We start from the raw sequence: 7,337 nt of genomic DNA, 5'->3' as shown, positions 1-7,337 counted from the left end.
CTCGTGTTGTGGGGTTTAGCTCTCTCCATACATCAAAGAGATTTTCCGAACGAAAAAGAGTGTTAATTGCGGAAGGGTTGGGGATCCCTGGCTGTTGTGTGGGGGTAAGACGTTCGTGTGGTTTGGATCTGTCGAGGAGGTCATTCAGAACTGCATTAGTATCTCCACATAAAATCAACATTCCCTCACGGTGATGTCCTATAACCTGCATGAGATGGGAAAGGAACCTTTCTTGGAAAGTGTTTGGGGCATAATAAGAGGCTATAGTCACCTTAACGTCGTGCAGTGTCCCTACTAACAGTACATATCTTCCAGTTGGGTCGGCTATTTGCTTTATGCATTTAAAGGGCAACCCCCTACGAAAGGCTATTGTGACCCCTCTAACCTTTTCTCTAGCGCAGGAGTTAAAAACCAGCGGGTAATGGAAGCTGAGGTAGGAAGGGCGGGAGGAAACCGAGAACCTGGTCTCCTGAAGGCAGACTACATCTGCTTTACAGGATTTATAGTATTTGAAGGCCTTAGCTCTTTTCTGAGGGGAGTTGAAGCCTTGGACGTTGTGGGAAATAATTATTAGATTTTCTGCGTTAGTTGTCAAGGCCATGGCAATGGTTAATGATGGGGTATCTTAAGATGCGTACCAGGAATACAGACCATTGCTTCCTTGGGTAGATCAGTCTAAGGACAGAACAAGTGAAAGAGATAGGAAGAAGGAAGAGAAGAATAGAAAGTAAGAGCCAAGAATGCAAGAAGAGCATTAGAGGTTGTGTCCCCCTGGACGGAGACCAAACAGGGGGAGACAATGTTGGATCTTGTCTCGGTCGGGCCTGTGTTCGATGAACACAAACCGCCGAAAGCGCAGCTGACAAAGTCAGGTGCCAGGCCATCAAAAAGTGGCAGGGGGGGTCAGCGGCCCCCTCCGGCCGCTTAGTTTACCGTCTAAGCTTCTAAAAAAACTAATTTCTCGTCACAGTTTTAAACCCACATAGTTACAACACAATGGGAGGTTCTCTCCTTTAGTAGTTGGAATAAACTTCAGTCTTCTGTTAGGCCCAAATTTCTGTACTGTGTAAAATATTAAAGTGAAAACATAACCTATAACCTATAATCATTGTTAAGCAATATGAACTCCAGTATAAGAAAGTCCGTAATTATTCGGTATTTTTCTAATCGCCTGTAGGAAAAAAAAGGTTAGTGGAGCTATAAGTAACAGTCCGGGGAGTGTTTATAAACTCGTTTCAACCACAGCCATAAGAGGCAACACTTCACTATCTTAAAATATAAAGGGTCCGTCAGGAACTTAGACCATAGTTTGTTAGACCTTAGCTGCACTGTAAGCAAGAAAAACGTGATAAAAAATAATAAGAAAAAGTATTTAACAAGAGCAAGAACAGCAGTTGAGCCAAGGTTCTAGAGTGGGACCCAACAGCATGGGCCCGTTGCAGACAACAAAGGATAGTCCTGAATATCACCCTGGGTCGGACATTCTGGAAGGAGAAGGAGAGCTTCTTCGCCGTCTAGATGTTGTACGGCGCGCCTTTACAGTTTCCCATATTGGCGCCGAACGTGTGGAGTGCTGACTATGGGCAGGAGAACTTGCTGGGGATCCTGCTGGCAGGGCCAGATTCAATAATTCAAATTTCTTTTGGGCTTCCTCCGGGGTAGCAATGACTATTTGCCTTGAGTTGTGAGTAAATAGCAGCTTAAAGGGGAAGCCCCACTTATATTTGATGTTGTGCGCCATTAAAATTTGAAGAAAGGGCTTCATAGCTCGACGGCGTTGTACCGTGGCCGGAGCTAAGTCAGTAAAGATCTGGTATTGGTAGTTTTGAAAGGTAAGATCTGGTTTATCTCTTGCTGCCCGTAGGAGAGCTTCCTTAGTATTGTAAAAGGTCAGTTTCACGATAATGTCCCGGGGAGGGCCTTCAGCTTTGACTGAGGTGAGTGCTCTGTGAATGCGATCAAATTCAAGCCTTTCAATAGGGATTGCCGGGTCTAACTCCTGAAATAGAGCCGTTATTGTGGATGTGAGGTCAGTAACTGACTCAGGGATACCCCTGATCCTAAGATTGCCACGGCGTGCCCTATTTTCAAAGTCTTCTAGTTTTATTTGCATTGTCTCAAAGTCCTGGTCGTGTGCTTCCAGCGCTACACCCGTTGTGTCCATGCGTTGCTCAAGGTCTGTTATCCGAGAGCCTAGCTCACGGATCTCTTTTTTGAGCTGGGTAGTTATTCTGGTAGAGGCCTCATCCAGCTTGCGGTGGAGGAGTTGCTCTATTTTGCCCAGTAAGGCCTGGTCTCGGGAGTCTGGGTCAGCCGTACCTTTATTGGAAGCTGTCTGCCTGCGTTTTCCTTTAGCCGTCGGGCGGAGAGAAGAAGCGCTGCTGTCGTCAGAGGCCGGAGCTGGTGAGGCCTCACGCTGTTTTTCACCCGGCGCCATCTTGGGTTCTCCGCGGCGGTAAGAAGAGGAAAGTGTGGCGTGTGTTCGGTTGGAAGTTCGCCCTCTGCGACCTCCCATACAGGCTCGGGGGTGTATCGGAGCTCCAGTGAGGCTCGTCTGGTGAGGGTTATTGCACTGCGGCGAGAGGGATCTCGGCTAAAGCGGCCGGAGGGTGCAGAGTGGAGTTAGATAGCGGCCATCTTCCTCGGCTGCTAGCCACGCCCCCCTGAATTATCGTGTTTCAGTAATTGCAGTTTCCCTTTAGGATATTGATTGCACATTTGCAAACCATTTCTAACTGCAACTGTGTTGGGGAGGGGGCTGTAAGGTTTAGGACATTTTCTGTTCCTTGGTGCATGTTTCCCATACAGAGAGGCTGGGAGGTTCTCTCCACCACACCCTGTACAGGAAATATGAGTCACCCTCTAGTTTCTGCGCTTCTCAGACTTTCACTCTCATTTCTCTCCTCTGCTGTCAGGAATGGCGTCTGCTGATCTGAGGAAGGAGCTGGACTGTTCCATCTGTCTGACCATTTATACAGATCCTGTGACCCTGAGCTGTGGACACAACTTCTGCCGGCTCTGTATAGATCAGGTGTTGGATACACAGGAGGGGGCTGGAGTTTATTCCTGTCCTGAATGCAGAGAAGAGTTTCAGGCACGGCCGGCACTGCAGAGGAACATAACATTGTGTAACATTGTGGGGAGTTTCCGCTCTGCTCAGCCAGATCAGGAAGATACTGGAGTCTTCTGTACTTACTGTATTCACTCTCCTGTACCGGCTGTTATGTCCTGTCTGATGTGTGAAGCTTCTCTGTGTGACAATCACCTGAGAGTCCACAGCAAGTCACCAGAACACGTCTTGTGTGACCCCACCACTTCCCTGGAGACCCTTGGGGCCCACCAAAGAAATTTCAGTCTAGGGCCCACCCAGCCCATAACTCGGAGGCGGAGCACACATACCCAACCCCAAGCATCACCACTAAAAAACGAAACAGCGTTCTTTCACCAATATTGCCTTTTATTTTCAATTTTACAACATTATCACAGCAGCAGCGATAGATAAAAGAATACAAAATCTTGGCAAGTTATTACAAGTTAACATGAACTGAAACATCCACTTATGAAATACATTATATATGCCTTTGGAACAATATGTAATGTTCAAAACCCCAGAAGTTGTGTTACACTATTAACCTCAACAAATCTACTCAGGTTCCAGATGTAACAGGATAAATTTACAAGTGTGATCATACACAGTATAACTTCATAATAAACTATATAGTAGTAAACAACGTCTCCTGGTCCCAGCCAATATCCATAATAAGTCTATGGGAGCAGTTCCTGGTATAGTAAACTCTGACATAATAAATCTTCTGTTATAGTAAACATTTTTTGGCCCCTACATGATGCTGACTCTCGATATACTAAACAGTGGGCAGTGCGTGACTCTGAGGATAAGCCAGTGACATGACTATGGAGTCTGTAAAGTGCTGCAAGAGGTGTCAGCGCTATATAAATACATAATAGTAAGATGGTAGGACATTACGACTGTGGTAAGAGTCTCAGCTCCCGTATAGGATACTCACCGAATGTCGTGGGCAGCTTCTCCTGGCAGCAGACCAAAAAGCCTGTGGGGAGGCAGCGGTTTGTCTCTGGCAATCTTATGGCGGTGTTACTGCGTGCGTCAGCTGCACTGCTGCAAGCCTGCAAAACAAGGTAGACATTACATTGCTGCAGCCTGCAGATGCCTGAGATATACAGGTAGTACTAGGACATTAGACTACGGTAGGATTAGATTGTGCGCACCTCTGTAAGCCAGTGACATGACTGGAGTCTGTAAAGTGCTGCAAGAGGTGTCAGTGCTATATAAATACATAATAGGTAGATGGTAGGACATTACTGGTCTGGTAGGGCATTATGACTGCGGTAGGATTAGATTGTGAGCAGCTCTGAGGATAAGCCAGTGACATGACTATGGAGTCTGTAAAGTGCTGCAAGAGGTGTCAGTGCTATATAAATACATAATAGTAAGATGGTAGGACATTACATTATGACTGTGGTAGGATTACATTGTAGGCACCTCTGAGGATAGACAGGAATAGGTGTACTCTGTAAAGTGCTGCTAAAGCCTTATCCACCATTACCATCCCCCACAACTCCTCCTGTCCCTGGGGGCCTCCTTGTGCATCATTTGCTGCCAGCGCTGCACCAATCCCCCACAACACAGCTGTGCCTGGGCTGGGCCTCATCCCTGCGTGTAAATTGGCACCAGCTAGGCCAACCCCCCCACTAACACACTGCACTGTGTGCCACTGCCTGAGACTGCCCAATGTGCCCATCATCCACCACCCATGGCTGGCAGGCAGACTCACAGCAGGCACACACCACAGCCAGACACCAACTCCCCCCAGTTGCCCACACACTGACCTGTCATCTCCTCTGAGTCCTGCGGCTGCCTCTCTGGCCTCCAGGCAGGCCACAAGAACCAACAAGCATCCCTGGTCTGGTGATCCCTCTCTCTCACACTGGGTGACACTGTCTCCTGGGCTGAGCTGAGTCTCCTCTCCTCTCCCACACAAAGTCCCACCATGCATACAGTCCGTGCAGCCAGGCTGGTCTGGTGATTCCTTCCCCTCTCTCTCTCACACACACTCCATGACAGTCTTCTGGGCTGAGTCTCCTCCCCTCCCCCTCACAAAGTCCCACCATGCATTCACAGTGCAGCCAGGCCTGGTGATCTCATCCCTCTCCTCACAGCTCGCCTCTCCTCACTCCCCTGGGCTTAGTTACAGTCTCCTCACCGAGTCCTCCCCCCTGGCTCCAAACACACAAAGAAAGAGCCCACCGTGCATGATGCAGCTGACTCTGGACTGTCTGCACTGGCAGCGTCTCCTGAGCTCGCCTCTCCTCACTCCCCTGGGCTGAGTTGCAGACAGTCTCCTCCGAGTCCTCCCCCCTCCAAACACACAAAGAAAGGGCCCACCATGCGTGCAGCTGACTCTGGACTGTCTGGCTGCGTGGCAGCAGCCGGTGACAGGTCCAGAGCGGCAGCAGGCAGGTCAGAGCAGAGAGAGTAGCATAGACGGTCGTCAGACAGACTCACAGTGTGTGGGTGGCTGCGTGCAGCAAGCGGCTGCCTCCGCTCTCCTCTCCCTCAGGCCTCAGTCCTCAGAGTCCACTCAGAGCAGGCCAGGCGTTCCCCCTGCGGGCTGCATCTTCAGCCAGGCCTCTGTCTGGCGCCAAGCAGCGTGCAACGCTGATGCAGTGTGGTCGGACTCGGAGGGCGGAGCTTGTAACAAAATGGATGATGCTGCTGCCTCTTCTTATAGGCCCGCTCCCATTACGTTGGCGCAGGCCCAGCCGCCCAGCCGCTGGATAGGAGAGAGTGGGGGGGGCCCTCTCTGGTCATGTGACTGTGACGTCACATCTCTTAAAGGAGGCCCACCGAACTTTACGTCGGTGGTTCGGTGGGTCTGTCCGAGGCTGGCTCCGTCCATAAGAAGATATTGGAGTATTACTGCCTTGCAGATGCTGCCTGTATCTGTGTGTCCTGCAGGCTGGATGGAGACCACCAGGGACACAAGGTGGAGACGCTGGATTAGGCCTCTGAGAAGAAGAAACAGAAACTAAGAAATGATCTGCAGGAACTGATCACCAAGACAGAGGAGAGTGAGAAAGAAGTCCAGAGTCTGCAGGAGAACAAAAGAAAAGTCCATGAAAAGTCATCTGGTGTAACAGAGCGAGTCACTGGCCTGTTTAGAGACCTCAGGAGACAGCTGGACGACCTGGAGAAGAGAGTCCTGAGAGAGGTCTCCAGGCAGGAGGAGCAGCTTTCTCTGGCATTGGCTGATTTCATTCAGCAGCTGGAAATAAAGAAGGCCGAGCTGTCCAGGAAGATGTGTCACATTGAGGAGCTGTGTAACATGACTGACCCACTGACTGTCTTACAGGAATCACACACAGGTGACTTGTGTGACACTGAGGAGGGGGATAAGGAGGACAGAGAGAGACATGATGGGCGGGATCTGGATGTGGCTCTCATCTCACACACATTACACACAGGGTTATCTGATATAATAGCCGGGGTAACTGGAGGCTGCATCATACAGGAAGCTGCAGACATATTACTGGATATAAACACAGCTAGTAATGATCTACATATATCAGATGACATGAAAATTGTATCCAGGTCAGATATCAACCAGAATCGCCCACAAACACCAGAGAGATTTCAGTTATACTATCAGGTGATAAGCAGACAGAGTTTCTCCTCAGGGCGACATTACTGGGAAGTGGATGTCAGTAAATCAGAGGTGTAGGGTGTAGGAATGTGTTACCCCAGTATAGCCAGGAGAGGATGGCAGTCAGGGATTGGATGTAATAACAAGTCCTGGTGTCTGTGGAGGTATAATAATCAGTATGTAGTAGAAAATGACAGTAAGGTGATCCGGTTACCTGACAATGTCCCCAGTAATAGAGTCAGGATATATCTGGATTATGAGGCGGGGCGGCTGTCCTTTTATGATCTGTGTGTCCCAATCAGACACCTCCACACCTTTACTGTCACCTTCACTGAGCCCCTCCATGCTGCATTATGGGTAGGAAAAGGTTCTATAAAGATATGCGGGAAGAGCAGCAACCAGGAGGTGTGAGATAATATAATGTAGGGCAGCTAATATACACTTTATTCATGTATATACCGTATTTCACACCGTATAAGAAGCTCCGGCATATAAGACGCACCCAGGTTTAGAGGGCAAAAATCAGGGAAAAAAAATATAAACTAAACCGGCTGCGTCCATATTTCAGGAGCGTCTTGTACATGACCTCCACCAAATGGTGTCCTGCTGTCTGCCCCCAGGTTTCTGTCCCCCCCACCCCCGGGTTGCCTCTACCTC

The 7,337-nt window shown here is 49.2% G+C and overlaps 1 pseudogene; it reads left to right on the top strand.

The window, feature by feature from the left end:
* Positions 1-2,917: 2,917 nt before the first annotated feature.
* On the top strand, positions 2,918-7,091 carry LOC137519477 (E3 ubiquitin/ISG15 ligase TRIM25-like; annotated as a pseudogene).
* Positions 7,092-7,337: the final 246 nt, after the last annotated feature.

Source organism: Hyperolius riggenbachi, chromosome 5 (genome assembly GCF_040937935.1).
Source record: "Hyperolius riggenbachi isolate aHypRig1 chromosome 5, aHypRig1.pri, whole genome shotgun sequence".
Lineage (NCBI taxonomy): Eukaryota > Metazoa > Chordata > Amphibia > Anura > Hyperoliidae > Hyperolius > Hyperolius riggenbachi.
This window is presented reverse-complemented; position numbering and strand designations above follow the sequence as displayed.